Below are 6,819 nucleotides of genomic sequence, written 5' to 3'. Positions count from 1 at the left end.
CACGGCCGTTTTCGTGGCAGCCTTCATGACTCTCCGCCTTTGCGGAGAATCGCGCCCCTCGTGTTTGAAACAAACCTGTTGGACTTTAACCTGGTGTTGTAAGACTTCTTACTGTGCTCACCCTAGTCCAACGCCGGCATCTCTACATCATAGCTTTTCAGGGAAGGCATTGGACAGTGTGCTGAAAAGATTCATGAGAATGGTTCCAGGTATGCAGGACAGATACTGAGACCCCATGGGCAATTTAACTGGCAGTGATCCATTGAGAGGCTGCCATCATAGAACATAGAACGTACAGTGCAGAAGGAGGCCATTCGGCCCATCGAGTCTGCACCGAGCCACTTAAGCCCTCACTTCCAGCCGATCCCCGTAACCCAATAACCACTCCTAACCTTTTTTTGTACACTAAGAGCAATTTATCATGGCCAATCCACCTAACATGCACGTCTTTGGACTGTGGGAGGAAACCGGAGCACCCGGAGGAAACCCACGCAGACACGGGGAGAATGTGCAGACTCCGCACAGACAGTGACCCAGCGGGGAATCGAACATGGGACACTGGCTCTGTGAAGCCACAGTGCTAGCCACTTGTGCTCCTGTGCTGCCCTGAGGATCATAAGAGGTGTGAGCAGCAGTAGGGCATTCGGTCCATCATGTATCCTCTGCCATTCAATGAGATCATATCTGATAATCGTCAATTCTATTTTTCGCCTCATCCTTTTCCCTTACTGATTAAAAATGTGCATCTCAGCCTTGAACATACTTAACGATCCAGCCCTCTGAGAGAAGAGGTTCCTCCTCATCTCTGCCTTAAATGGGCCACCCCTTACTCTGAGATTGTAGTAAGAAGTCTTACAACACCAGGTTAAAATCCAACATGTTTGTTTCAAACACTAGCTTTCGGAGCGCTGCTCCTTCCTCAGGTGAGCAGCACTCCGAAAGCTAGTGTTTGAAACAAACATGTTGGACTTTAACCTGGTGTTGTAAGACTTCTTACTGTGCTCACCCCAGTCCAACGCCGGCATCTCCACACCTGAGATTATATATCTGGTCCTAGACTCTCCCACAAGGGGAAACCTCTCAGCATCTACCCTATCAAACCCCCTGACAATCCAACACGTCTCAATAAGGTCGCCTCTCATTCTTCTGAACTCCAATGAGTACAAGCCATGCCTACTCAACCTCTCCAAATAAGAAAATCCCTCCATCCCCAGGATCAACATCAGTTAGGTTGGAAAGATTGGGACTGTTTCCCTTGGAGAAAAGACTGACGGGAGATTTGATAGATGTATCCAAATTCATGAGGGGTTTGGACAGGGTAGATAGGGAGAATGAGAGGGCACAGATTTAAATTAATCGGCAGAAAAGATGTGAGTTTTCTCACATGACAAGTTGTTCAGGTCTGGAATGCACTGCCTTCGAGTGTGGTGAAGGCAACTTCAATCAATGCATGCAAAAGGGATTTAGACTGTTATTTGAAAAAGAAGAATATGCAGGGTTTGAGGGAAAAGGGAGGAAATTGGCACTCAGTGCAATGCATGTTTTGGAACTGGTGAAGAGACGATCGGCCGAATGTCCTCCTTCTGCACTGTACAATTCTGTGATCTCTCAGTGGCTACTCAAGGTGGAATTTGGATATTTACACTGGCTGTTGACATTGCACTTTCTCTGTGCTGCAAATTGCTGAATTGTCTTTCCCTTAAAAACACGACAGCAATGTTATATCAGAGACCTCCTGGACTTAAGGCTTATCTCCCTAGACAAAAACCTAGGGCGATAAAAAGCTGAAAATAGATACTGACTAATGTGCATCACTGGGAGGTTAGGGACCAGCAATTTCCGAAAAAGCCCTTTGCTCCAGAATTTGCAGGGGAAATGACAAAAAGAGTATAATGCATGCATTGTTATTAAATAATATGAATAAACAGCAATTTGGCACGAGTTGATCATAGATAGAAGCTTCAGGGATGTAGTTACTCTGAAGAATGAAGATAGATGGGTGACGGTGAGAGGGGCTGAGAGGAAGCAGTCAGTACGGGGATCCCCTGTGGTCGTTTCCCTGAGTAACAAGTGTACCACTTTGGATACTGGTGGCGGGGGGGGGGGGGGGGGGGGGGGGGGGGACTTATCAGGGGTAAGCCATGGGGTACAGGTCTCTGGCACAGAGTCTGTCCCTGTTGCTCAGAAGGGAAGGGAGAGAGGAGTAGAGCATTAGTTATTGGAGACTCCATAGTTGGGGGGATAGATAGGAGATTCTGTGGGATTCTGTGGGAATCGCGGTTGGTTTGTTGCATCCCAGGTGCCAGGGTCCGAGATGTCTTGGATCGTGTTTTCGGGATCCTTAAGGGGGAGGAGGAGCAGCCCCAAGTCGTGGTCCACAAAGGCACCAACGACATAGGTAGGAAAAGGAATAGGGATGTAAGGCAGGACTTCAGGGAGCTAGGGTGGAAAGTTAGAGCTAGAAAAAACAGAGTTGGGTTACCCGTGCCACGTGCTAGCATGACAAGGGATAGGGAGAGAGAGAACAATTGAACACGTGGCTCCAGGGATGGTGCAGGAGGGAGGGTTTCAGGTACCTGGATAATTGGGGCTCATTCTGGGGTAGGTGGGACCTCTACAAACTGGATGGTCTACACCTGGACCAGAGGGGTACCAATATCCTGGGGGGGAAATTTGCTAATGCTCTTCGGAAGGGTTTAAACTAATTCAGCAGCGGGTTGGGAACCTGAATTGTAGCTCCAGTATACAGGAGATTGAGATTAGTGAGGTCTTGAGTAAGGTTTCAAGGTTGCAGGAGTGTACTGGCGGGCAGGAATGTGGTTTAAAGTGTTTCTACTTCAGTGCCAGGAGCATCCGGAATAAGGTGGGTGAACTTGCAGCATGGGTTGGAACCTGGGACTTCAATATTGTGGCCATTTCGGAGACATGGATAGAGCAGGGACAGGAATGTTTATTGCAGGTTCCGGGGTTTAGATATTTCAGTAAGCTCAGGGAAGATGGTAAAAGAGGAGGAGGAGTGGCATTGTTGGTCAAGGACAGTATTACAGACAGTATGGCAGAAAGGACGTTTGATGAGGACTCGTCCACTGAGGCAGTATGGGCTGAGGTTAGAAACAGGAAGGGAGAGGTTACCCTGTTGGGAGTTTTCTATAGGCCTCCAAAAAGTTCCAAAGATGTAGAGGAAAGGATTGCAAAGATGATTCTGGATAGGAGCGAAAGTAACAGGGTAGTTGTTATGGAGGACCTTAACTTTCCAAATATTCTCTGTGCGAGTGCTGAATCTTTGGAATTCTCTAATCACTGAGCATTCTCAAGCTAGAAATTGATAGATTTCGAGGTTCTAATGATGCCAAGAGATATGGGGTGGACATGATGTGGAGATGCCGGCGTTGGACTGGGGTGAGCGCAGTAAGAAGTCTTACAACACCAGGTTAAAGTCCAACATCCACACCCCTTCCCGGGCTGCAGCACTTTTAAACCTCATGCTCTATGCTTGAAGTTGAAATCACAAGCTTGATTGCTCCTCAAGAGTTCTACCTCTCTCTAAATCATTGGAGGTATTGTTAGTTTTGTCATAGAGCTAGAAGTTGTGCTCGCGCTGTCTCCTCCCCAGATGATGAGAATCCATGGTCAGTCCATAGTTAAGAAGGGCTAAGTTAATATCTTCGTTCTTTTACATCGATTCCTTGATTGTTCAAAGTCCTCTTTCTGCATCTCTCTTTGATTGACAATACCTGGGCAAGTTAGTCACATGCATGAAACCATATTCCTGCGTAAAGTTGTGGAGTAATTCATTAGCAAACTGTGGACCATTGTCTGGCACTACAATGCCAGATGCCGTGAGTCGCAAAGTTTATTCTAGTAATTGAATAACTGCTTCCTCTGTGATGCTGTGCAATCAGTTCAAATCATCTGGAGCAGTAATCAATGATGATGATGATGAATACTTTGCCTTCAAACTCAAATAAAACCATGGGCTGAAAGGGAAAGTGGCAGGTTTCAATATTTTATGTTTGAAGTACTGGTTAGTATAGCCATCCTTTCCAGTAATACAGTTTTATTTGGATATATTCATTATTCTGCTGTTCACCTGCTTAAACTCTTATAATCTCTGCTCAGTGGCTGCTACGTGTTAGCTTATGAGTGAAGCACATGCTTCTACTTCTTCAATGAAATTTAAATTTTCCAATTTGAGCCCTTACAATGGTCTCCTGATCATACATCTACCGTCATCTGGTACGTCCCTTCAACGTACTCAGTAACCAAATCACATCTCAGTCTAAAACAATGAATTCCAGGGGGAATTTTTGCAATCTCCTTTAGGTTAAGAAGAGTAACCAAAGGTTTGTTCTTGGTTTCCATTTTACACCTTCATCTCTTACATAATCAGAGACCTTCACTACAGACCGGTGTCATTGCTAATGCTTTACTTTTCAATGATTGCATACCTTTTCACTCTGTCTGTGAGTGATCTTGAGGCGTAATAAGTTGGTCTTCTTTTCCACCTTTTTAAATTTAAAGCAAAGCTGTGACCAAACCTGTGGATGATGTATTCACTGCTGCAATTATTGGCAATTCTGGAACTTATTTCATTGGAATATCAGGTGAAATTAGGAGATTTATATCTTGTAAAAACGTTTAGCTTGTCCATGTTCCAGAACCACTATTGACCTTGTTTCAACATCTGTCCTTTTAAAACCATTTTAGAGTACCCAATTCATTTTTTCCAATTAAGGGGCAATTTAGTGTTGCCAATCCACCTAACCTGCACATCTTTGGGTTGTGGGGGCAAAACCCACGGGAGAATGTGCAAACTCCACGTGGACAGTGACCCAGAGCCGGGATCGAACCTGGGACCTCGGTGCTGTGAGGCAGCTGTGCTAACCACTGCACCATCATGCTGTCCTTCTCATCAGCTGCCTTGGAGTTTGTGAACTGATGTCGAAACGTTTACGAAGAACCAGCCAGGAGTTGAACCTGGAATCTCCTGATCTGTAGTCAAGCGCGTTATCCATTGCGCCACTGGCTCACCTCATCAGCTGTCTTAGCGGTACATTGATTTCTGCCAAGATTGTTCAGAATCTGCCTACCTGGTTGACCATTCCAAGGAATCTTTCTAATTCTGTGATGGTTCTAGGTCAGTGACGGGCAGCCTAGGCTAGTGAGTGAGCTACATGTGGCTCCTCCTTCATCTTAGTGGACCGCAAGATTGAAATCAGAATTGTTCACTTACCGTGACCCCATGAATAAGATTAAATATATTGAATGCAAGCCGAATATTTCAGAACAAGTTATAGAAAATGCTTAATCATTTATATATTAATACAACTGTCATCAACTTCAACTGGAAAAAGAAAATAAATATTTACACTTTTGACACAGACGGAGTGTGCAGCTCTCCCAGTCAATGTTGTGAGTAATCAGCAGGCACCCCGTTTCACTTACCCTTGCTGTACGTGCAAATTACTACAGTCATACTGGTCGGAAAAAACTGCGTGGGTGGAAATCAGCGCAATGTGGCAACCCTACGTGGGGACAAAGGTCAACAAAATGTCTTGTGGGCCTCACTCAGAGCCCAGATGGGCCGCATGTGGCCCCAGGCCGTGGGTTGCCTATCACTGCCCTAGGTTATAGTAACTCTAATCACCTTGGTTTTCTGCAGATCAACTGTTGTTCCTGATGCTTACACAACGTGTCCTAGAAATTTTATGATGTGGAGATGCCGGCGTTGGACTGGGGTGAGCACAGTAAGAAGTCTTACAACACCAGGTTAAAGTCCAACATGTTTGTTTCAAAAACTAGCTTTCGGAGCACAGCTCCTTCCTCAGGTGAACCAGTGCTCCGAAAGCTAGTGTTTGATACAAACATGTTGGATTTTAACCTGGCGTTGTAAGACTTCTTACTAGAAATTTTAGTGTCGGCTTTGCAAAATCACATTACTTGTCCAATGTCAAACCTGTTCCCTGTAGAAATTTGAGAGCTGCTCTCGCGCAATTGTCATGTTCTTCGCTCAATGAACTACGTACAAGTATGTTGTCCGTGTGGCAAATTACTCCTGCCATGCCTTACCAAGTTTGAGACTTCGTCCTTTGGAATATCTCCCGCCCAGAAGCAATTCCGAACGTTACCCTGTATCAGCTGCTCCTGATGTTAACTCTTTTCTCTGCCGAATTAATTTGGAACCGTTGATACTTTGAAGCAGTTTTCTATTGTTGAACAAATCCGCATTAGCAAGTGTTGTCACAGGCGAACCTCAGCATTATTTTTTAAGTAATTTGCAATTGACTACCTCAATACAATGTTACCACATACAGTGATGTATATAAATTCACTGCAGACTGGTTGTTAATAAAGTTGTGTGATTTATACTTCTTTGGATTGTTTATAAAACTATGCACTTACCTCTTGCTTAAACCTCCTCAATGATAATGCATTATCTCTTGATTTAATTTGTGTTAATTTATTGGAGTTTGAAAATGACACTGAATAAAGGTGTCACTGTTTCATTTTCAATCTTCCCATTGCGCCCATCGTGATGGGAAATCCTTCCAGGGCCAAATTCTGGACTTTCTGGTCCTCCATTCCATTTTATTTCAAACAGTTTTCTCCAGAGCGTTGGGATGATACTAGTTGAATTTTCCAGTTAGTACAGTCCAATTTCCAAACCAACTTTGATCTGGGCCTGATAAACCCATTTATTGCCTGCTGGATAAGAACAAGACACTCAAGGCCAGTTTGACAGAAAGTGAAACCCCTTTTTGATTTATTTTTCGAAGTTTTCTGAGCACTCAAAGAAACAAAATAAAATTGATAATGTTC

General features: G+C 44.4%; 1 non-coding gene across 1 annotated transcript; it reads right to left on the bottom strand.

Moving 5' to 3' along the window:
• Positions 1–4,956: 4,956 nt before the first annotated feature.
• On the bottom strand, positions 4,957–5,029 carry trnac-aca. The gene has a single exon. It is a non-coding gene; the product is annotated as a tRNA-Cys (tRNA).
• Positions 5,030–6,819: the final 1,790 nt, after the last annotated feature.

The sequence above is a fragment of the Scyliorhinus canicula genome, chromosome 21 (assembly GCF_902713615.1).
Source record: "Scyliorhinus canicula chromosome 21, sScyCan1.1, whole genome shotgun sequence".
Lineage (NCBI taxonomy): Eukaryota > Metazoa > Chordata > Chondrichthyes > Carcharhiniformes > Scyliorhinidae > Scyliorhinus > Scyliorhinus canicula.
Note: the sequence above shows the minus strand (reverse complement) of the source record. Positions and strands in the feature narration are given on the sequence as shown.